At 43.5% G+C, this 26,406-nt stretch overlaps 1 protein-coding gene across 8 annotated transcripts in view; it reads right to left on the reverse strand.

The window, feature by feature from the left end:
* Rbms3 (RNA binding motif single stranded interacting protein 3) overlaps nucleotides 1–26,406 on the reverse strand; it is a 1,312,983-nt gene that overhangs the window by 901,656 nt on the left and 384,921 nt on the right. The gene's annotated exons all lie outside the window — the stretch shown is intronic.

The raw sequence follows: 26,406 nt of genomic DNA on the forward strand, positions 1-26,406 counted from the left end.
ACCCATGTGCATGAATACAACAAATACACATTAAAAACAACAATAATAAATAAAAGAATAAACAAGAGCTCAAAGCCCAAATTCAAACTAGAGAAGCTCTGAGGAAGGGGGCGTCCTATAATTCATTCTCTTTTCTTGTCACAGGTGTTGGTGAACCTTGCTGTGGTTCATTTTGTAAGAAGGATGGATTTACGTAAGTTCTAGAACATAGTTTGTCTGTAACTACGATAGCATCCTTATTTCTCAGTTTCCTGCATCCCAAGCCAGACATGGAGTCTTCCCTCTTCGTCCCAGATCGGCAACATCTTTGTTCTCCAAGCCCTGGTACAAGTGTCAGTGGGAGTTAGTTGTTCCTGATCTCTGTAAAATGTGGGCTTCAGTTCCAAGCAATCAGTGGAGAAGTGCAAGCGGTGGGGAAGGAATCTCCACCTCCCCCGAAACAACCCAACCGGATTCAGCAGATAACAATTACAAACTGTATATGAAGATATTCATATGCTAATGGAGGATGTCCTTTGAAACCAAGAGGCATGGAACATAGGGTCTCACTGATCTTTAGCCCATCTGAAGGACATGACAGGAAAGTGTGCACCAGCCCTTAATTACTCAAACAGCAGTAAGCCACTGATGGGCAGAACTGAAACCCATAGTGAATCCTCAGATTCCATTGTTCTGCCAAATTCCTCCATAACAGATTACAAGGAAAATGATTGGTTGTTGTATGAACCCCATACACACCGAGCTATGAGTATAAAAAGAAAGGCGGCAAGATTATAAACACGGCTTTGTTTCAGCATGACTGGCCACATGACTGGTTAGTGAGATTTGATGAGTTATGTTTAAGAGAGTAAGTGACTTGGTGTCTACAAGGCAGAAGTAGGTAAGAAAATGCCATGAGAAAGCCTGCTTGTTAACACATTGAAAATAGAAAAGAGGATAAATTCAAAATGAAAACAGGAGCGGGAAACCCAAACTGCATAGGAGATTAACCAGTTTTTCTTTATTCTTGATTTGTTCAAAGGATGATATGATTCTTGCAATCATCACTATGTGAAGACAATGTACATGAGAAATGTCAAAGCCAACCAATGAACTGTTCCTATAAAGACTTGGGTGTGACTAGGCATATAGCTGCATGCAATTATGCCACGGGTATAGCATCAAGGAACCATCAGGTACAAGAAGGGATACAGGCTGCCGTGGCCCCCACCTTGATCTCCCTCCACGCCATCCACACACCTCTCCCATGTTTCTAATTCATGGCCAGCCCTAACCAATTCTTCATCTCCATCCTTATTCCATAAATGTTATTCTGCATAGAACACAGCAGTGCATAACCTGTTGAGTCTGAGTACTGTTAGATATTTCATAGAAATGGGACCCGTGTATTTATCTTTTCATGACTGGTTTATCACCTAGCACAACATATCGGTGACTTCTCTTGTTGCTGTGACAAAATACACAACAAAATTGACTTAAGGAAGGGAGGTTAGCTGTGACTCACAGTCCAAGGGTTCCATCTATCATGGTGGTGAAGCACAGTCTGAGCTTGAGGCTGCTGGTCACATGACTTTCTCAGCCAAGACACAAAGAGTGATTAGCGCTGCTGTTCTGCTCAGCTCCCTTCCACCATTAAAACCTTCGCTTCTGATTATTGTGTGCATGTGATACATGCATGGGGGTGTGTGTGCATGCACCAAGGTACACATGAGGAAGTCAGAAGACAATTTTGTAGAATCTGTTCTCTCCTTTATTTTCACATGGGCTACAGACATTAAACTCAGGTTATCCGGCTTGTGTGGCCTGCCATTACCTGCCACACCACAGGTCTTGTTCTCTCCTTTGTATTTTCCTGGGACCTCCATGCCTGGGATGGTGCTATCACATTCAAGGTGAATCCTCCCTTCTGTGTTAAACCTCCCTCAGACGCTCTTATGAACATGCTCAGTGGTTTCCATGGTGATTTGACATGTAAGTTGATTTGTCAAGCTAAACCTAACTTTGTTGTGTTGTCTGTTTGGAAGTCAGTTTGGTATTTCTTGGTCATTCTTTTGAAATGTTTTTCCTCACATGTCGTGTGTCTGTGTGTGTGTGTGTGTTTATACTGCACAATGACATACACTTATGTCTTGTTCACAGTTGAGTGATTTTATCCACTATACAATAGAATTGGAATCCAGGGAGCTGGCATTAGAGGAGTTGTGATCTGTCTATGATGTGTGTTTAGAAGTAAATCGTGTCCTCTGTGAGAGTAATGAGAGGTCTTCACTGCCAAGAGGTTGCTCCAACCCTTCTTATAGTAATTCATTCTATCTCCAGACTTAATCGTATCTCTTGTCTCTCTAGTCATAGTTCTGATGCCTCCCTTCTAATTTATGACTTTAGAGTCCTCTGTTTCCTTCTCAGTTCATCTGACTAAAAGTTTGCTGATTTTATTAGTCTCCTCAGGGAAACAATTTTCTATTTCATTGGTTTTCTCTGTTGTTCTCTCTCTCTCTCTCTCTCTCTCTCTCTCTCTCTCTCTCTCTCTCTCTCTCTCTCTCTCTCTCTCTCTCTCTCTCTCTTTGATCTCTGCTCTAATTTTTATCACACCTTCTTTCTGGTTTTGGTTTAGTTTGTTTTCCTAGACTAGCTCTTTAGGTTACTAATTCAGGCTGGTACCTGGAGGTTTTTTGGTTTGCATGATAAGCATTCATAGTTATAAACTAGATGTGTAGGGTCTTGGTCATAAATATTCAGTTCTACTGTTACAGGACAACAGGGAAAGACATTGACAGTATTTAAAAGAATGGATATGGTTCTATTACAACAACACTTCACAAACAGGTACCTGGCTCCTGGCTGCAGTCTGCCAGTGTCTACCATTAGAGGTCATTACACTAACAGGTCAGCCACAATAGATCTTGGACTCCAAGTCAATAGGTAGAGCAAATTAAATCTTGGATCTAGTATGATTAAACAATAGTGTCAGCAAAGGCCTATCATTTGTTATCTCTTACCTCTTAAGGAGAAAAATTCAAAGGCTTTTCCTTCAAGAAACTGTGTGGTTTCTAAAATAAGCATTGATGTCTGATGTCAAGCTGTCTTCTTCATGCTTTTGCTCTGCAGTTATAATTACATGAATTCAAGCCTGAACTTTCGTGTTTCCTATTAACCAAGATGGCCAGGGCCTTCCAAACATGAGAAAATCCTGATATACAACAGATGAAATTACCCAACAGTGAACAAAACATACATGCATGTCATTGCTTAATATGGACACACAAATCATCAGACACAGGAGAAGAAACTCAAGAGCATGATGCAGAAGACCAAACTGGTCCCAAATTGATAATACTGTAAGATAATCTGGCAAACAAAACCCAACTTTAGAAAGAGTCCGACGGCGGCATTGTAAATAGAATTAAGGAAAAAAAGGTGAGAACCATTTTTTGTTGTTTGTTTATGTTTATACCTCAGACAGGTGCTGCTCTGAGCTATGGGCACAGAAGCATCTTCATTTTGGGGGTGACAATTAATGGGGAGAGAGACTTGTATCTGGTCAACATCCTGAGAATGAGCATCCGAGGAGTGTTTAGCCCTAAAACAAACAATTATCTGGCATCCTCCACGGGCCAGGTATTAACATGGAAGAGGGCAGAGGGACTGTAGAAGCTGGGTGATGGGGGATTGGGTATCATGAGTCTCATCCTCTAGATACTGCGTGGCCATTGGAATCACTGATCATATCGCAACTGTCCATCCCTGCACAAGGTAGGGCCCTTCCCCATTCACCATGAATGAGGGAGGAGCTTCCACTACCCCAGTCATTCCTGAAGAGTCATTGGCAGTTAGCCTGAGCTGGGGCAGGTTATTCTCTTCAGTGTTATAGCCACTGATCAATCCATTGTCCACGCTTCATGACCACGCAGACTGGGCCAATGTAGAGCCTTCGTCCTTAACCACCCTATTCACGGTGACACAGCCACAGCAACCTTCCATACACTCAGTGGGTCAACACTTTTACTTTTAAAGTAGGACGGTGACTCGTTGGGAAGAAGTTTGGGTTCAGAGGAAACGAAGCAGGGACCAGTGAGGGTAATGGGGTTGGAGGATGACCACAGTGTAGAGATGTATGAACGGAACTCACAGTTCTGGGGTTCGAGTCAAAGCTCAATTGACTTTACAGTTTGGCCCCTGGTGAAGGAGCTTGAGGTTGACAGGAGAGATGGTGTGAGCAAATGGTCTGATCTTAGATATAGCAGAGACTAAAAGAAGACAAAGGGGGCATTCAACAGTCATCGTTGAGGGTGCTGAGGGATCTAAGAACCTCCATGAGGCTTCACTTCACAAAGACTCTGCCATCTCCCGACAGTATGGCCCCGTAGGTCAAGCCTCCAAGTGTGGGTGTTTGAGCTACAGTCTGCCAACATGTAAAACACACATCTCTGTTTTCAAATAGAGTTTTAATTAATTATGGCCTTTGGAAGGAGGCAGGACAGACTGTGAACATGTCTCAGATTCCAATAGACCCTCCATGCTGACTGAGCCAAGGGTAGAGCCTCCATCCTTAACCACTTGGCTCAAAAGTAAACACATGAGAGAAAAATCTATGAGACAGAGAGAAGAAAAGACATGTAGGCAGAAATGTGCTTTTAAGTTTAAGGGGCTTAAGGAGTGCCAGGAAGATGAAAACCCAAATCCTAGACTTGGAAAAATTCTCATTAACTTGAAACTTCAAAGACATCCTAAAAAGATCTTTGAAGAAAAGGAATTCTAAGTAAACATGCAGGTTGCCTGTGCAAGAATCAGATGCGCAGGCCTCTTCGTCGGCCCTTGGTGATCAGTGGAGAAGTGGCTCCAAAGATACAATAAAAGTCGTATTTGAATTCCAGGATTCTGTAGCTTGACAAATTATCAATCACAGGAGTCTGTGGAACAAAGCCACTCTTAAACACAGGCACCTGAAAAATGGTCCTCGTCCTTTTGGGAAAACCTCCAGCAGAAAAATGACTGGGGGAGGACAGGGGGAGAAAGGAGCTTCAAGAAATGAGGTTCTGACCCAGAGGGACAGCCAGAGTGACAGCTTTGCATTATGGTGGGACAGCACACAGTTCCAAAGTCCTTCTGAAACAATGACCCCAGGGAATGGAGGAAAATTCTAGAACTTGATTACTATTCCAGATTGACTTCAGAGGAGGCTAAAGGCACACCATTCTTTTTTGGGCAACCAGAAGAAGGCAAAATCAGTTACGAATTCTAAAATGAACTCAGAGATTCACATGTGAGAACCACAGCATGAACACATGCGTTTTCTTATAATTTATATTATTAATTCCTATCAACACATGATCATAGGCTGTGCTCTTAAAATTCTTAAAATTTGACATCCTCATTTGTTATCAGTTTTTCTAAGTATTTCCTATGTGCTTAGGAGGAGGCTGTGCAGAGCTCGGAGATGCCTTAGTAAGGTGCTCACCTTACAAGCATGGGGGCCTGAGTTCAATCCCTGGAACCCATGTAGGTAGACAGACAGACAGACAGGCAACCCAGCCATAGTGGTAATATACTTGTAATCCTAGAGCAGATAAATCCATGGGGCCCCCAGCCAACCCAGCTGAGTCCACAGGTTCAAGCCAGTGAGAGGGCTTGTCTAAAGAAAACAGTGTGACAGCAGCTGAGGCTTAAATGACCAGTGGCACCTACACACGCACACAGACACACACAGGCACACATGCATGCATACACAGGCACAAACACAGGCATACATATATGCACACACATGTACACATTCACATGCATGAAGTCACACAGATGCACACACATGTGCACAAACACATACACATTGATGCACTCACACACATGCATAAACACATGCACACACATACACATTCACATGCATGAACTCACACACATGCACAAATGCATGCATACCAACAGGCACACAAAGAGTGCTTATTCCATATTTATTGGGCAATTTTTTTAATCCATTGAGTAAAACTTAATAGCCATTTATATTTTCTCTGTCAACAATCAAATAACTAGAACTAGCCAGGTTTTCCCACGATGGCTAAGGCTTGACTTCTGCTTCGTCGTATCTATTTTCTATATAGTCAAGGTCTTGTAACTCAGTTTTAGTACAGGGCTCGCACCCTTCTCTCCAGAGCCTCGCCCACAGCAAGGCAGGCCTCCGTTGGCTCTTTCCTGTTTCCACGGCCCTGTCTGCAGTTTCTAATGTCCGCCTTGCTTTGCTATGATCCGTCTAGCATCTTCTGACCTCTCTTCATTCACAGATTCTCCCTTTACCACTGTCCTGTCTGGTGCAGGCAGCACCCAGGCAGCTATTGTCTTCTTCAGACATCACCACATTCCTCTCTGCTCACATCCAATTTGTCTTCTAAGCTCCACTTCCTGTTTTATTTATAACTTCTCTTTTATTCATTTAAACATAGCAATCAGTTTGAACCCAACAATTGCAATATCTACATTTTTGTGAATCTTTCCCATGTCCTGTGGTTTCTGGTGGTAATTGTGGTGTCTGAATGTACTGAGCATTACCTTTGATGTCTCTGGAACATCTTATTTTTAAATATTTTTTTCATTACCAGGAGGCATGTGTATCAGCCAGCATCCTTTGCTCAGACATTATCTTCAGTCTCTCTCTCACTCCACATTCCTGCTCAGCACTGTGACCCTTCCAGGATTACTTTGCAAAAGTACCACAAACTTGATGATGTAACAGAGATCTGTGTTCCCTGCTTCTTCAGGACAGAAATTTTCTCTGAGCCTCCTAAGAAAATATTAACACTCCCCCACCCCCACCAACTCTCCCCAGGTTTCTGGAGAAATGCTGGCTATCATTGGCACTGCATAGCTACTGGTCCATCCCTCCATGGTGGTCTCACTTCCTTCCTCTCCATCTCCTCACACTGGCCCCATCTATCTGTGTTCAAACCTCCCAGTTCTGAGTCACCAGGCAGACTGATTTCACTGCCACTTAATTAACCCACAAGCCCTTCTTCCCCTCCTTCCTTCCTTCCTTCCTTCCTTCCCTCCTTTCTTCCTTTATCCTTCTTTGCTTTGCTCCTCCCCCCATTTCATCCTCCTTTCCTTCCCCCTTCTGCTCTTCCTCCCTCCCTCTCTCCCTCCCTCTCTCTCTCTCTCTCTCTCTCTCTCTCTCTCTCTCTCTCTCTCTCTCCATTCACATTCTTCCTTCCTTCTTTCCATTTTACTGCTGGGAATTAAGCCCAGATCCTAGCTCCAGCCACCCCACCTTCTCTACCACAATGGATAATACTCAAACTACAAACTGAAAGAGAACTGTCCTTCCTCCATCTGCCTTTGTTGGGCATTTAGGGACAGTAATGAGATAATCAATGAATACAGCTGCTAAAGAATATGGCTCAAGATTGAGCTAATAAATGGATGAAGAGTTCAGAGGCCCTAGTAAATACACTTAATATTCATGGCCAACAAGTTTCATTGGAGTTATAAACAGTGGCTACTGTTTAGTTAGCTGGGTTGACTTCCTTCGTGGCAAAAATCTCCTAAGCCAGGAATTGACTTGAGGACAGGAATGGTCGTCTCTACGACTACGACGACATGCCTGTGGAGGTCAGAGAGCAATGCTCAGGACTAACTTCTCTCCTTCACTGAGGACCAAATTCAAGTTCTCAGCCTTACCCACCAGTCTCACCTGCCTACTACCTTGGCAGTTGATAGTAAGAAATTGAACATTTACAAATAGCCTCTTCTTATCTACCACATTCACTTAGAAGCAGTGAAATTCTGATTAAAAAGCCTCTGCCCAAAGAACAAAGCCAAGCTTACGTTACACGGTGTGACCCCTTTGTAGCACCTGTAAAACCCAGCATACAATGCGACTTTAGAAGTCATTACATGCATGTAGAGTGTGTACACGCATGAAGAGTTCCTCCATTGTTTATAATTCTGACCCTCTGGCACCTCCACCTTCTAATTCCCCTGCAATGAATTCCCTAAATGGTTCTGGTTTAAAGCTGTTCAATTTCTTCTTTCCCAGTTCTTACTGCCACTGTCTTTTAACGAATTGAAATATTTAAGGGGTAATACGGTTAAAACACATTTTCAAACTGGAGCAGAGGAAGACGAGGAAGGCATGTGGGGAAGCTGTCCTTTGATACGCTAGTATTCAAAACTGTGGGCTCTGTACACAGTAGGAACCGTGGATTAAGAACGTTCGTGTTTAAACAGTCTCGGCGGCGAGATAGCGAAATGCCAGTGAGCAGTATTTATGTAGAGCAGTGCTTAGAAACTGATCGACTGGGGCTGGGGATCCAGCTTGGTTGTGGGGTCCTCTTCTCACATTCAGGAAGATCTGGTTTAATCTTCTGCACCCCACAAAGCCAGGCGAGGTGGCAAATGCCTGCTACCCATTCACTATGGCGGCTGAGGCAGGAGGGTCAGACGTTCAGGGTCATCCTCAACTACATTAAGAGCTCAAGACCATTTGAGCTACATGAGGCCCTATTGTAAAATACAAACAAGCAAAAGAAACAGCTAATAGCTATTTTCAGAAGCAATGTCTGCACCAACACCTTACATTTCAAAGTGGTTGAGCCTATTTTTCTTGAAGCATTCCTGGTAACAGTGTTCCTAGCGAACAATGATGGACCAGTATCCCAGACTTCTCTCTCTCTCTCTCTCTCTCTCTCTCTCTCTCTCTCTCTCTCTCTCTCTTCTCTCTCTCTCTGTCTGTCTTCCTCTCTCTCTCTCTGTATGTATGTAAGTATGCATATGTATGTATGTATATGCATATATACAAAATTATACATAGACATAGGATAGTTTTACTGCAAAGAGCTACAAATTTATATTTATATAATATTTATGCCTTTTCGCTGCAATAGCAGAATTATCAGTTATATGATAACTGGTTTAATAAACTTACAGAATTATAAAAAGAGGACATGGGGTTGGTAGAGAGACATGTTGGAGGACAGGGGAGTTAGAGGAGTTGTATATGACCAAGCTATATTCTCATCTTGTTTGGAATGTTCAAAGGATACATTGTAACACGTATTACTATGGAGGCTGAAGAGACAGAAGCGGCACCTGGATTCCAGAGGACCTGGATTCGATTCTCAGCACACACACAGCAGCGCATAACCATCTGTAACTTAACTCCATGGGATCCAATGCCTTCTTGTGGCCTCCTTGGGCACCAGGCACACTCACAATACACAGATGTATCCCCGAAACATGCCAGATGTGATGGACATGCCTCTAATCGCAGCACTTGGGAAGCAGGAATAGGTGTGTCTGTGAGTTCAAGCCTGGTTTACATAGTGAATCCCAGCCAGCCAGGGTTACAAACCAAAACTCTCTCTCGAAAACAAAGCAAGCACAACACCATCCACCCACATAATAACTTTTTAAATCAAATCAAAAATATTGTGTAAAAATATATGAGCCCCGTCTGTTGTTTCTTGGCCTCTACTACAGACTGTTGCAGGATGTTTGCTCACTCTGTGAATCCCTGAGATTGTGTTGTCTATGGGGAAAACCTGTTTCTAGTTGTGGTGTGGCTCACCCTTAGCACACACCTTTAATTCCAAACAATGAAGGTAAAGTTAATTTGTAGAAGGAAACACCCATGTTTGAAAGTCATTGAGTGGCAGACAAAGTGACGAATCAGAGAAAGATTTGAGAGACTAGGCTATGCAAACGTTCCAGGCCTAGATAAGATTGTTTAGATGCTAGGAGCTTCTAGGCCTAGGTTATCAGACAAAGGCAGTAAGACTTGGAGATGAGAATTAATTCAGGAAAATAGAAGTTACATTTTACAATAAACAGCAGCAGATGCACTGAATTACGTTTACTTTGTAGACAAGTCTAATCATAAAATGGTTTTGTCCAAATGTTTCGTGTCCCCCCCCTTTGACCCTATTTGGCCATGCATAATTTCAGTTTTGATGACATTGGTGAATCTGAGGGCTGGGGAGATGTGTCGGTCAGTAAAGTACTTACTACATCAATGAGATTACCCCAGCTTAGATCCCCTGGCCCCACACAGAAAGCCTGAAACAGCAGTGTATGCCTGGGGAGGCAGAGTCAGGATTGTGACTCGCTGTCAGTCAGTCTATTTGAGTTGGCAAGCTCCAAACTGGCCTGATCTCAAAATGTAACCTGGAGAATGGCTGAGGAAGACCTTCACACACATAAATCTGCACACATGTGCACACATGCATGAACACACACACACACGCCTATACCACACACACACACACACACACACAACGTTTTTTAAATTGAGAAATGTGCAGGTATCCTTCCATTTAAATGTATCTTGCCTCACTGGCCTTCTGGGGAAGTAAAGGGTCAATTTTCTACGAAGGCAGAAGCACACTGCTACTAGATGCCCTCAGCCCCATTCTAAGGCTCCTTCTCAGGAACCAGGTGGTCTTCAACAGTCACTATGTCCTCACTGTGGAGTCGATACTCAGCAACATCCAATGAAAGCGAATTTATTTCCCTCACCCCAGCAAGAACTCTTCAGCTGTGCCCGGACTGTCGCTCCACTGTCCCGGCTTGCTGCCCGTCACTCTGAGGCTCTCCATACGGGATGTCTTCATTTTTCTTACAAAGTGCCCTTTAGTGGAGCCAAGTCACCACTAAAATCAATGTAGCCAGTCTCTCTCTTATTAATGAGTAAGCTTTCTGCTAGTCTGCTTTTTATCAACACAGAGACAGAAACATAATTATCTGATTTATATTTAACAGTGCAAATTGAGCCAGGCATGGCAGTACACACTTACAGTATATATATATATATATATATATATATATATATATATATGTGTGTGTGTGTGTGTGTGTGTATAGATATCAATATAGATGTAGATGTAGATGTAGATGTAGATGTAGATGTAGATGTAGATGTAGATGTAGATGTAGATGTAGATATAGATATAGATATAGATATATACTTGGTGGGTAGAGGCCGAGGATTAGGAGTTCAAGGCCAGCCTTGGCTATGTACTAAGTTGAAACTAACCTAGGCTACATGAGTCAAAGACATGAGGCTGTGTCAAAAAAAAAAAAGAAACAAACAAACAAACAAAAACAAAACCTTAAAGCCAGATCCATCTACCCAGAAGCCTTCACATCTTCCCTCATCACAGGTGACATGCAGAAGCAGCTGCCCAGGTATAACTGCAAAGCTGATTGTTGTCTCTTTTAGCAGCATCCTAAACAGCTGCCTTAGCCAGATGGAGACTTTGACAGAAAAGTCTCCGCAAAACTGTTTTTCTTCCATCTCTCTTTGGTCTGAAAGTGTTCCCGTCCCACTTTCCAGAATGTGGAGAAACGCTTAGCAAGGCCAGTTCTGTGAAGTCATGCATCCTGGTTAGGGTTACTGCTGCTGTCAGGAAACACAACAACCAAGAGCAGCTCAGGGCGTTTATCTGTTCCGAGTCACAGTCCTCCAGGGAAAGCCAAAGCAGAAACTCAAACCTGGAGAACCTGGAGGCAGCGGGTGATGCGGAAGCCATGGAAACATGCTGCTTACAGGGATGCTTCTCATGAATTGCTCAATCTGCTTTTTTATGTAAGGACCCAGGACCCCCAGCACACAATGGGCTGGACCTTCTCCTTCACTAAGAGAATGCCTTACAGCCTTGCCTGATGTGGAGTTGCTTTCTCAATCGAGGCTCCCTCCACTTACATGACTTCAGCTTGTGACAAGTTGACTGAAAGCCAGCCAGCACATCATGCTTGCAGTAGAGGGGCCAAGGGTATTTTGAGCATGAGTTGGGGCATGTCAGGATAAGTGGGAGTGGACAGCCCTTCCTCACAGTATGCAATTGTGAGGGCTGTGGGATGGAGGGGCAGAAGTGGGCAGCAGACCGACAGACTTCTAGGGCTAGAGGAGGCGTTGTCCATGAGGAAGCTAAGGACCAAGATGGGACTCCTTGGCCCTTTTCATCAGTGAAGAAGACAGGAGACAGGACACAGCATCTATATCATTCATGACACAATGTCCATCAGGGTCTCTCGCCAATCCAGCAACAGAAAGCATTACATCAGAGTCATTTGAGGAAGAAAACGTTATGGGATTTATGGGATTAAAGTCAGAGGATTGAAATACCTCTGCCTACATTTTGAATTCCAATGGAAATGAGAAACATCTCAAGGATAAGTGGGCTCAAGGAAGGAAGAATAGACAGATCGCCACCAGACAGACAGACACTGCACATTCCTTTCCACTTCCAGCCCAGACACGTAGAAACTTCATTGTAAGTGCAGTACCCCATAGACACAACTACACTTTCCCCCAGACTTGGGGTCATTCTTACACTCCTCACTTCTCTTTCCAGGCATTTTACCATGAATTTGTGCATTTTACCATGAATTGTACCATGTCGTGAGTTGTTTTATTTAGCCTGTAATTTGCCTGGAACCTGTTAGGGAGCCTGATATGTGTGCTAAAGGAGGGGTACCTCAGCCTCACGAGGTTTTTCTGTTTTAATTTTCTTCTAGCTAATCTTATCCCATTGTAAAACAAAAACAAAAACAAAATATCACACCCCCACGGTACTGTAGTTAAAAATATCTCCCTCCTTGGCGGTTATTTTATGGAGTAGAAAATGAAATTAAATTTGTTTTTAAACTAAAGTGACTCTCCAAACAGCCCCAGATTGATCAATTATGACTAAACTAGTTACAGCAATGTCGTAACTTATCAAATTTACCCATTTGTGTTTGTTGAAAGCATCTGTAATATAAAAGTATTTCTGAGGAATACATAATAGGGGACAGGCATAGCTATTTTGTTTCAAGCTATATAAATTATTTCTTACTTTATATAGTATGGGTTTTATGTATGAGGCTCTCATTCTGTAAGTCAGACTAGCCTCAAACTTACAGTGATCTTCCTGCTTCAGCATCCCAGTTGCTGGGACCCATGAGTGAGCCACCAAGATCAGATCTACCCCATTATTTTAAAAGAAAAAAAAATGAGAAATATAATTAAGTCTTTAAGATACTTGTGTATGTAAAATTTAATCTATATTTAATATCATATCCATCAAAAAGTTTTCAGAATGTAATTTTGAAATAACTGTTTCATCAAGATCTAGTTATATGCGAACTCCTTAAAACAATTCTTCTAAACAATATTTTAAAATAGGCATTCATGCTATTTCCTAGTTGAAATCGACGAGAAAAATTTCCAGATCGGAAGGGTAAACTCTCCTGTAAGTGAGCCTTAAAACTGAGACTCAGCATTGTCCTCATAATGAGTGTGGGCTGTATACACATGTGTAAGTGCACATGAAGGCAGGAGGTTGAAATGAGGTGTCTTTCTCAATTGCTCCCTATTGTGCAAGCGTGTGTGTGTGTGTGTGTGTGTGTGTGTGTGTTTGTGAGTGTGTGTAATCTTTTATTTGTGGAGATTATAATACAATTACATCATTTCCCCTTCCCCCTTCTTTTCCTAAATACGTAAGTACAACCTGCTTGCCTATATAATGTTACTCAAGTGGGAAACATTAGATAAAACCACAACCAATCAAAACACAGAATTTCGGAGTCTGCCTTATGTTTTGAGGCAGGGTCTGTCCCTGAACGTCAGCCTCACCCATCCAGTTAGGCTATTTGGCCCTTGAGCTTGAGGGATTCTCCCATCCCCCTCCCAGATGAAAAGACTACAGAAGATAGTGCCCTGCTGGTCTGTATGTGGGAGCTCTTAGTGCCAACCCCATTCACTGCTTTCAGCTCTGACCCCAATTGTCGATAGCATACCTTGCTGCCTGACTCCATTTACCCAGTGGTATCAAAGCTGCCTTTGACAGGAGACAGTGCTGTGCCAATTTGGATGTGAGTGCTCGACATCAACACTTGGTTCCTCATGCTTTCGAGGCAGGCCCTGTCCTCTCTGAGTCATCTCCCCAGCTTCTTCAGATGGCAGCTTGACTTGCAGCCAGCTATTCAATGGCATTTTTGCTGAGTGTATAATAGTTCGTCCCGAGAAATGGTTAAAGGAAAACTCTCTACTAAATCTGTTAATATATCCCCAGAAGGAAAGGACGGCAAGGGATCACATTTTGGGGTATGGTAAAATGCAAAACGTCGGTTTCCAAGTTATAGTAGGACAGATTTAAGACTCTAGAAAGCACATTTAAGCAGCACACTAAATCAACATTTAAAAAGTACCTATCAAGTGCCTTCTATATGCTAGAAACTTTACCTGCAGGTTGGAAGCATGGAGTGAAGAGGGTGGCAGTGGTAGGGTCAAGGTCAGGTCTACGGAGAAGACCCCTCCCCCCATTAATAACCACAGTTCCATGTGGCTAGCTATGTAAGAGATCGTGAGCTGCCAGCTAAAGGTAAAAAGGGTGAAGCAGTGTCTCAGCCACAAAGCCCAGGCAAGGACCACTCAGGGTGCATGAGGACCAATATATGATCAAGGATAGAAATGATTCAAATCGCCCATACCATAATAATGCTTTAAAACACAGGATAAAGTTCTCCCAAGACCTTTTAAGTCATCAAAGACTTGTTAGTGTGTCATTGACATTTTTTTTTTCAACAAAGAAACAATTGTATTTTCTTAGATGCTTTTAAAGTGTGCATTTGGTATTCTCAGGCTAGGACAAAGAGGATAGAAAATGAGCACTGGGATGTCTTGTGGTGCCAGAGTACGGATGCGCTCAAAGAGTCAAGGAGGATGGAGGCATATCAAAGGCACGGGGGAGCCCACTGAACGGGCCTCCCATGGCCAAAAGCCGGAACCACTGGGGCAACAAAATCAATAATGTAGTACCGGCTCATAGCCCAAAGTTTAAAATAAATATTTATGAGTCCAAACAGATATAAATAAATGATTGATTGAATAAATAAAAGGATGGAGGAGGCAAGCCTTTTGAGAAAAACTCAAAATAATTTATGTGGGTGGTCTGTCCTCAGGAGGCGAGGCTGGCTCGACACCCTTAGAGCACAGGCTATGCACAGGGAGGCTTCCCTTAGTAGGGGCTGAGAGAGAAGAGCATCTACTTTCAGTGTAGAGAATCAGGTGGTCCAAGGCTGACTGTGCCAGTGAATGGTAAACTCATGCTCTGTAGTAAGGGGGAAGGGACCAGAGAACTCCTCCAAATGCCTGGCCCAAGTCCTCCACACCGTCAGTAACATCAAAACAAGGAATGCTTGAGAACGTTCCATGAACAAGCGGGGCCAAGGACGTGATGATGAGATCTAATGTCCTCTATGTCACATTGTGGATTAGAAAAATGGCCACAGTAGAGGGCTACGAGTATATAGCCCAGTGTCGAATGCTTGCTACTGCAGACTGGGCCCCAACCCTTGCAAGGTGAAAGGACACCAGATAAAAGGAACATTAGAAAGCTAAGAGAAATCTGAGTGGAAGGTGTGTGTTAGCATTGGATAGTGCTAACGAACTTACCACAGTTACGTAAAACAGTGGAAATGAGAAATGAACGCCAAGCATAGTGCTGCAAAATTATAATCCCAGGATTTGGAAGCATGCAGAGGTGGGTGGGAGAATCTGAAATTCAAGTCCAGCCTGGGTAACATAGAGAGATGATAGCTCAACAGTAAGAAGTCAGGGAATCGATCAAAGTTACTGGAAGAAAGTGGATTTATAGTGTGTTGGCACTTCCATTACTGTTAACAATGTTTCTGTAAATCTAAAACTTCCAAAGTTAAAAATTACTTAGAACACACACCGCACTGCACACACACACCACACACACACACACACACACACACACACACACACACACACCACTAAACATACCCACACACACACCACTAAACACACCCACACACACACCACTGCACACACACACACACCACTACACACACACAAACATATACCCACACCGCAGAGACAGAGAGAGACAGAGACAGAATCAGAAAGAGAGAGACACACACAGAGAATTCTCATTAGCTAAAAGGCAAGTGTTACCTCAAGACAAGAAAAGGGATGCAAGGGCTGGAGCAAAAACTCTTCAGTTAAGAGCCCTTGCTGCTCTTGCAGAGGGCCAAGGTTTGATTCCCTGTATCTGTCTGGTACCACATAAACATCTGTAACTCCAGTTCCAGGGGACACAGTGCCCTCTTCCGGCCTCTGTGGTAACTGCACACATATAGTGTAAATATACACAGAGGCCAAAACACTCTCATGCACACAAAACAAAAATCAATACATTCTGAGCCTGGGGAAACTGCTCCATCAGGAGAGTGCCTGCTGCGGAAGTTCCAGAGTCAATGCCCACTTTTAAACAGCCAGGCGTGGTGGTGATCAGTTCCAATCCTACCATCGGGAGATGTGTCTCTGGCTTGCTGGCCTACCTGCATAGCCTAATAGGCAGGGCTCAGATCAATGGCAGACAGTGTCTCAAAACCAAGGTGGGAACACCCAGGTTGACCTTTGACTTCTACACAAATGTGCACACATATGCACACCACATATGAACACACCTGCAACCACACACATGTACCTATCTATGCACATGTACACACACATACACATAAATATATAACCTCTTAGGATCATAGACAGCCACATCCTTCGTAGTGTTTACTGTGAACCAGACACAACTAAAATCTCCTTGGAAGAGGGTATCTCACTTGAAGAACTGTAGAGATCAAATAGTCCTGTGGCAATGTCCGTGAGAGATTGTCTTGCATTCCCTCAGGATGGGCTGTGACCTGGGGGTGCCCGCTGATGATGTAATATCATGTAGTAATGACGCTATAGCAACCCCCCTCCTCTGATAAGTAACTAGGATTGTGGTGTTTGTGATGGCAACAGAAAGCAAACCAGAAGAAGCTACAGCCAACAAACAGCCTACGCAAGTGAACAGATGCCTCTGTCCACAGCACGCCGCCAGCCCAGGATTCGGGGAAAGCCACACAGCACTGCAGACACACAGGGCAGCCTACATAGTTCCCCAAGAGCTAGTGTTCAGACTGGGCCCCACTTACAGACTCTATATGCTGTCCTGACTTATCTACGGACAACTGGGGTCCCTATGGAACTTTCTTGGACACTAAGCCAAGCATGCTGCTTTCTGTGTGTTTTTGGAGTGATGTCTTTGTTGCTGCTGTTGTTACTGTTGTTGTTGCTGCTGCTGCTGCTGCTGCTGCTGCTGCTGCTGCTGCTACTGTTGTTCCATTAAGGAGGCAATGCTAACTGTGGATAGTCTTAGCTAGATGCTACTAAGCTGACACTTGCCATAAGGGTCGTTATAGGGACTCATAGGGTCATCATCGGGACAAAAGTTAGCCCAGAGCAGAACAACCTTGCAGAATTTTCTGGAGTGAGCAGACCCTAACTGGTTTTCCTCCAGCTCTACTCTGTCACCTCTGTTTGGGATGAATCTGGACTGAAACATTAGCGTTAGTATGTTACACTTGATTCACGGTAACACGGTGTGAACAGTCCCTGAAGTGGGTTTGGCTGGATTCCTCCAAGTGTCTCTGAGCAAACAATGTTCAATGAAACATGGTTGAAAAACCCAGGCTTCTCTGGATAATTTCTGAAGTGCATCTCATGTTCTATGGTGTAGCAAGACAAACGTTCTACCAACTGTGCTATTTCCCCAACTCTCCCTATGTTTTCTTATGGAATAGTTTGGTGGCTTCTGTATATATAGTTTAGGAAATACACTTTTCTTTAAAACTCTACTGGTCATGTAGAGGCCAATCAAGAATAACAATGTTTCCATCTTCATGTATGTGTGTTATACATAGTGTGTGTGTGTGTGTGTGTGTGTATGTGTTCATATGTGTGTGGGAACACGTGTGCAGTGAAGTCTAATAACTGTACCTAAGTAAGTGCCTGTATGAAGGCCCAAAATTGTTGTCAAGCTCACTTCCACCTGTTCATTGAAGCAGGACTCTCAATCAAACCCAGAGCTCACTGATATGACTAGCACCCTGAGGCAGCGTGGCCTGGGGAGCCTCTGTGCCTATGTTCCTAGGCTGGAACTATAGGTTGACCACCATCCCCACCTGCCACTTTTTCCTTGGGATCTAGGGATCTGGTCTCAGTCCTCACACTTGCACCGGAAATGCTTCAACACTGAGCCATCTCCCCAACCCATGAACCAAATGTACATTAAGAAAGCTAAAATCCAATAAATACTTTTGGTCATGATCATATTAAAATGGCAAGATAATTAGCATGGAACTTTAAGACACATTAAACTGATCAGAGGGCTTAGTACAGAGACTCCTATTTGCTATAAATAAAGGCTTGCCTGATTTGAGAATTGCCAACAGCATCCCACTTGCTGTTTGAGGTCAAGTTGGGAAATTATTCTTATATCTAGGATTGAAGCTCACCTACACATTCAGCCAGGAATCATTGTGTCTTCTCTGGGGTAAGATAGCAGTTTCAACCTGTGTGGAAAACTAAAGTATTTGTATGTACATACACGTATGCACACATGCATATATGAGTGTGTGCAAGCAAGCAGTACATGGGTGCATGTGTGTGTGTGTATGTGTGTGCATGTGTGTGTGTCCCTGTGTGTGTGTGTGTGTGTGTGTGTGTGTGTGTGTGTGTGTGAAGGAAAGAAGCCCCCAGCTCTCCTGGAGATGGAAAATCACCAATCTGAGCATTGGAAAATGCTCGAAGGTGGCACATTAGTTTCCCCAAATTGGATTTCCAAGCAACAGTCTGGTTGTTATGAAACCAGTACAGCATTGCCAGTGATGAAAATCCATCTGCTGCTCTGCCGGGTAAAACACCAGATCAATGCCAAGCCTGGAAAGACAGGTTTCTTCCCTTGCCCTCAAGCTTTCTACCAGGCAAGAAGTTCGGAAGCACTGGGCGAAATACAGAGTCTGGCATTGTTAGCACTAGACATTGCATGAATGCACGAGCTCTTTGCTCTTGATATGCTTGAGTTTATGACACTGGGGCTATGGAGAACAGGGAGGTTTTATGAGCTGTGTTACAAATGCTGGCTGCATATCAGGCCAGGAACAAAGCTATCACCTTCTTAGACATCCATAAGTTCCAGAGGGTGGGGAGATGGCTGAGTAAGGCATTTACTGCATGAATGTAAGGCCCTGAGTCTGAGTCCCCACAACCCGTGCAAAGTTGGTGTCTCCTGCTGCCTGAAGTCTCAGAGTTTCAATGGCAAGATGGGGGGTGGGGTAGACACAGAATCAGGGGGAGATGTTAATCCAGCTATCTTAATGTACATAGCTACAGACAGCATCAAAAATAATAAAAGATCCTATATCAAACAGGCATAAGGTGAGGACCAGCAATTATCCAGGGTTGTCCTGTGAGTGTCACCTACATGCCCTAGTAAGACACTGCTGCACTCACCTACATACATGCACACACACACACACACACACACACACACACACACACACGGAGGAACTCCCGTGTATAAATTTTAAATATAGGTTCAATGAGTTCTAACATGGAGAGTAAAAACTATGAAAGTGACCAAACTATATTAAAGATGCTTTCCACACTTAACAGCCTGGGGGGAGGGGGAGGTGCATCTGTCCAGACACTAATTCCTGTAGAAAAGGATGGATAGATTGCTAGACAGATAGATAGATATGTAGATACATAGATATATAGATATATAGACACAAATAGATATATAGATATATGATAGACAGACTAGATACATCGATGCACATTGATAGATAGATAGATAGATAGATAGATAGATAGATAGATAGATAGATTGATGATAGGTAGATTAGATAATAAAAGGCACATAGATAAATAGACAGGTAGATGATGGATGGGTAGGTAGGGTGGGAGACAGACAGACAGACAGAAAAATAGGTAATAGGTAGATAGGTAGGTAGGTAGGTAGATAGATAGATAGATAGATAGATAGATAGATAGATAGATAGATAGATAGATAGATGAGTCGGACAGTCAGTAAGACAGACAGACAGTTGGATGTAGAGATGCCATATCAATGCCAGAAAATGATTGGAGAATTAGCCAACTCTCCAGATCCTCTTCTAATTCTACACAGCGTACTTCAGTGACGTTAGTCACCACAGGGTATTAATTGCTGTGCAAGAGGGACACATGAACACAACCTGGATGCCAAGAGGATTTCAAGGAAGTTAAGTGGGGAAGGCATAGAGGATGCTGCCCATTGTTCAGGCTTGTGGGCCATCAGTGAGGTGTGTAATTGGTATTGCTAATGTTACAGCTCATTCAGTCTTTGACATATTGTATGAATATAATAAATATCTGCCCTCCAAACCTGCATGGGTCCAGATTCACGTATCTTTAATGCAGAGAAAAAAATATAATTTTTCCTTCCATGCAGACTTTACTTTCTCAGAAACTAGAGATCTTTTAATATAATATTTTGACTCTGGATATGTATGTATGCACATATGTGTTCCTGTGTGTGTACACATGTGTGCACATGCATGTAGAGACCAGAGGTTAATATCAGGAGCCTTCCTTACTCAGCGTTCATCTTAGTTTTTAAGACAGGCTCTCACTAACCATAAGTTCTCTAATCAGATGAGAATCGGTAAGACAGCAAGCCCAGAGGACTCTCCTGTCTCCATCTTTGCAGTGCAAGGATTACAAGGGACCATGTTTGGCTTTTCTGTGTTGGTTCTGGGGATCTGAGTTCAGATCCCCATGAATACGTGGCACACAGCTTCATACACACCGCTGAGCCATCTCCCTCTCCTGCTTTGACTCCTTTTCTGCTCTTCTCTCTTCCCACCAATACCTGAAAGAGATCCAGGGACCAGCAGCATCAGTGTCTCCTGTGAGCTTGTTAGAGATGCAGAATTCCAGGTCCTTTCCACACTCCCAGAACCAGAACCCATTATTAATAAGACTCCTAGATGAGCCATGTGCACGTTAACATTTATACATCAAAACCAAGTTTTACAAGTCCACATGGAAACAGTAAAGAGGAGAAACCTAAAATTGTCACTTTTGAGTATTTACCAAGAATCTTGGTCCTTCAATGAAATTTCAGCCATGATGGTTTTTTATAAGTGCTAAAGAGATTTTTGCTTTATTTTGTCTTGGAATTGCCAAGTCTGTGTGAACAAGCTAACTATAGACACATTTATTGTTTTAAACCACACAAGTTGGTGTTTGGATGGATGGCTCAGCAGTTAAGAATGCTTGCTGCTCTTGCTAAGGAATGGAATTTGGTTCCCAGCACCTACACTGGGCAGCTCACAACCATTTGTAACTCCAGTTCCAGGGCATTTGGTGCCCTCTTCTAGCTTCTATGAGCATTGCACACAGATGGAATTTATCCACAGAGGCATATCTGTATACTTAATATAGCCACAGGGATACGTCTACATATATACAAAAACCATAATAATGCTGGTTTTGCAATCTCTTGTTAAAAAATAATACATCATTTGATAGAATGTCAGATAACGCTGCTGTGTACAGATGGTGTGTATAAGAGGTGTAGGTGTGTGGGTGTTCATGTGTGTTCAGTAGATGAAGTAGCTCAGATTTGAATCGTATGGTGATTTACGGTATGAACAACCTTCCTAGAGCCAATTTAAAGTAACTCATTTGAGAGTAAATGGTTGCACACTGGAAGCAGTGTGCAAATCTGCTCCCAAAGGCTGGTGGAAGTTTCCATCTCTGTATACACACAGAGATGTGTGGCCCATGTCTTAGTCGCTTCTCCAGTTGCTGTGATAAAACTAATCTGCCAGATTCAGCTTGGGGGATAAGGGGCTGAGTCTGACTCACAGCTGGAGGTTCTAGTACACATCTTAGCAGAGAAATCAAGGCAGCAGGCACTTAGACGGCAAGTCACTTTGTGCCCATCAGGACAAGAGCAGGCTGCACTCTCTCCAGGACTCACCTGCTTTCTCCATTTTACCCAGCTCAGGATGTTCTGCCCTGGGAATGACCGACCTACATTAGGATGGTTCCCACATCAATTAACAAAACAAGGAAACCTCCCACAGGCAGAAGGAGAAGCTCGCCTTGTAGGTGTATCTGGATTCCATCGTGTCAGCAGCACTGATGGTGACAGCCACTAATACAAGAGACTCCGTAAGACAGGCGACCAGTCGTTGGCCATTCAGTTCCCTGGTGCCCACACATGCTCTCCCTGCCCCACCTGCCTTGGCATTGAGTCTCCTGCCCTAAACCGCACTACTGCCTTGACATCCTTCTGACTTCCTCAGTCCTGCCCATGCCAGTGCCTGAACTGTAGCAACACGCATCAGAGTTGAAAGCACTACTGGCTTGTAGATTAGTGATAAAGTGTGCAAGGCCACAGCCTTTCCCCCTCTGTACAAAATGTTAGTCATACGAAGTCCTACTCATAGCATTCTATTAAGTCCTGGTGAACATTGGATTTTATTTTCCAGGGGGAGAAAGGACTGAGGAGCATGTGAGATGCTAACAGCTCAGGTGTGCTTTGCCTTTGAGTGTAAGTCATGAACTAGGAAGGGAAAAGATAGGAAATCCTTTATTTCCTGCCCCTTTCCCTGAAAAATGACATTTCCCCATCTCAGCCTCCTCCCTCTGGTCCAAAAGTTTGCTCTTGCCCCTCAGTTGGGAAATAACACACTAGAAACAGAACTTTCATCTTTGTTTTCTTTGGAATTTCTTCCATATAATGATCCAAGGCAAACCAGCCCTAGGCTTCGTGTTATGTTTTAGGGTTGTGGAGGTCGGAGGGAGGGTGGCCTCAGGTGTCAGCTCGTATTCCACCATGTCTCCCAAGACAAACTCACAGGTGCATTTATTAATTCATTTAGTGTGTGTGTGTGTGTCTGTGTGTGTGTGTGTGTCTGTGTGTGTGTGTGTGTGTGTGTGTGTCTGTGTGTGTGTGTGTGTGTCTGTGTGTGTGTGTCAGAGGACAACTTGCAAGAATCGGCCCTCTCCTATTAGAGTGAACATTCGAAATGACTTATTCAGCTGGAAATAAATAGTTGCCACGAGGTCTTTAAATCCATCAGTAAAACATGATACAGAGATCAAATAACCACAGCCTCCCGCTCCTGTGTGCTGCTGACAGCTGATGACTTTAATTATTTGGGAGTTGGGCAATCCTTTTATGGCACATTTTTTTTATGAAAAGATTTCCTTGCTTTCCATAAAAATGCCTTTAAAATCCAGTTCTATTATATTTCATGACCCATCTACTGGTTTCTTATAAAAACCACCCTCCTGCCCCTGATAGGAAAGAATCATTATGAAGAACAGAGAGCCTAAAAGAAAGGACTTTAAAAGTGTGAGTGTGTGTGTGTGTGTGTGTGAGAGAGAGAGAGAGAGAGAGAGAGAGAGAGAGAGAGAGAGAGAGAAAGAGAGAGAAAGAGAGAGATTCAGGAAGGGAAGAAAGGAAGAGAGGGGGAGAGGGGAGGGAGAGATGGAAAGATGGAGGGAGACAGGAGGGAGGCACCACCTACATGACAGTGCCTGAGGAGGTCAAAGGAGGACATCAGGTCCCTTTGGCACTGGAGTTGCAGATGGTTGTGAGTGGATCACTGTGGGTGCTGGGAATTGAATTCTCCTAACCAGAGAGCCACCTGCTCTCTCCAGCCCCTAGAATCACTCTTTGTGGTTCGAGGAGAAGCTTATGCCAGTGTCATAGAGAAGACAATCCAGTTGGTGCCTTGACCATGGCTGGATAGTCCATTGTAGGCTAACACAGCTCTATACAGCATAGTAAGTTATATTGCTAGCTTGGCAAATCCTGAGCCTGATGGCTGAACACTACTCCAGAATTGTGCCTATATCCAATTTCATACTGCAATTAGCTTAACTGAGGTCAATTCATGCCTATCCCAAAGACAAAAATGATTTGATAGAATCATGCATTTGATTTAATAGCATATATATGACCAGTCCCACAACCAGCATGAGGCAGCAGTATCCCAGGGCACCTACCACTATAACAGGGTTCTAAATTTAGGTGTAGAAACCTGGGGTCCCATCAGTATCTGTGGTCTCCCGACAAGCAGCCACACTATTTTGTATAAACACATCATTTGAGTCAATTATCAATGAAAACACAGAGTTCCATTCATGACTGGTAAATTGATACCCTTATAATAAATAATAAAATTTAATGATCTGGGCAGCTAGGTTTGGCACCGTTAGCTCTATTAGCTCAGACCCCACCGAAGCGTCTCAGTGATGACATGTATTAAAATCATTCCAACTAAATGGCACAGCAGTGAGGCCACAGATGTCAGAGGCCACTGTGAACATGTGACAAAAATGTACTGAGGGCACTGCCTATGAACATCCTCCCAAGAGTGTCAGCTTCAGCTGCCAGAAAGCTTTTCCTCTTCATCTCTGCTTCATCCACCTCAGGTTCGGAGAGTGACAGGTACTGGTACCCTGCCCGAGTAGCTAAGTGACAGTGTTCACCTGAGCTGTGGTCTATGTTGGCTACACAGTCCAGGGAATGGGGACAAGTGAGGGAGGTTCCAGTCTGTTCCTACCCTGTGGGACAGTGCTGACCTCTTCGCCTGATGGAGACAAACCTCCTTCTTAGTGCACTGTTCCGGGCTTCAAGAGGCATAGACCTGCAGAGTAGCTGACTTTTCCACTCCTATTTGAGAGTTAAAACATAAAGCCATAAGAAACAAAACAGCCATGAGTTTTCTTTTGCTCTGAAAACACAAGGAGCAGAACGTATTGTTTGTCCAAATCCTGTTGAAGAAGCTAAGCGGGCAGGCAAATCAGACTGAAAACCAAAAAGTTAAACCAAAGGAGAAGGGGAGTGTGAGACTCCGAAGCACATGGAATCATGCTGCCAAGGATGCTGGCGTAGCACAGGAAAAGCAGGTTACCTGAGAGGTTTGTGCGGAAACCAAAGACACTTTACACGGGCCTCTGACCTCTGTTTGCTCTCAACTCTGCCCGACCCCCTCACTTACACACACACACACACACCACATATATACCATTCACATCCCACACACATACTCATGCACACACCACACACTACACATACCATACACCACATACACACCTCATACCACCTACCACACAGACACATACCACATACACACCATTCACAGCCCACACACATATACATGCATATACCACACACATCATACACCACATACATACTTCATACCATCCATACCACACACATACACACTCACATAGTACACATACACACACACCATACTTACACACCATTCATACACACACACACACACACACACACACATATACATACCACACATATACACCATTCACATTCCACACACATACACATGCACATACTACACACTACACACATCATACACCACATACATACCTCACACCACACACACACATTCACACACTACACATACACACACACCCCACACATATATACCCATTCACACACCCTTTCACACTCCACAATACACATGCAAATACCACATACTATACACACCATGCCACACACACCATATACATAAATCATACCACACACATATGCACACACACCACATACACATACACCCCACACACACACACACCCTACACCATAACCCCACACACAAAATAATAAATATTTGAAAGAGCCCTTTAGGTATGAAGATGGACATATTTTAATATAAAAGGGAAAAGAGGCAGCACGTGACGCTCTAGGAGCCTTTGTGGCAAACGGACAAAATCAGTTCACACGCAGCTGACTAACAGCAAGAGTGTTTTAAAGGTATTTCTTTCAAAGTTAAATGTCCATCTACCTTTGTCCCAGGAATCCCATTCCTAGATGCTTATTCAACATTAATGAGAACCTATACATTACAGTCACACACGAGCCTTATACAGAAGTCTTGCCACAAGATTTATCTGTAATATATTGTATCTGGAAAGGCTTAATTGCCTCCTAACACAAGAACAAGGGATTAAACAGTATATTCACGCCGCAGGAAGTCCTACGCGATAGCAAGAAATAAGCTACAAGATACCACAGTCATGGGCATAAATCCCACTGTTACCAGAGAGGCTTCAGAAACTAACAAGACAGATCCTATAGTTCTTATCATATACACTTTAAGGATTATTTATGTTATTTTATGTGCATGAGTGCTTTTCCTGCATAAAATAGGTGCACCACATGTGTGCAAGCGGCTGGAGGCTGGAGGAGGGCATCAAATCCCATGCAACTAGAGTCCATCATGGATGGATGTGGGCTGCCTTGTGTGTGCAGGGAACTCAACCCAGGTCCTCTGCAAGAGCAAGCCGTGCTCTAACCACTGAGCAATCTTTCCAGCCCCACCATATACATTTCCTAAATAAAGGAGGGTGGGGTCAATTATGAAAAAAAATGAAATCAGTGATTTTAAAAGTTAATTAATTGGGTTTTAGGAAGGTGGAGGAGCGTGACTGGGAAGGACACAGGGGACTCAGAGTTGATGGATGAGTTCTCTGTCTCGCCAGAGAATGGATGACATGAGTGTATTCAT

Source organism: Mus caroli, unplaced genomic scaffold (assembly GCF_978045245.1).
Source record: "Mus caroli unplaced genomic scaffold, Mus_caroli_1 scaffold_11, whole genome shotgun sequence".
Taxonomy (NCBI): domain Eukaryota; kingdom Metazoa; phylum Chordata; class Mammalia; order Rodentia; family Muridae; genus Mus; species Mus caroli.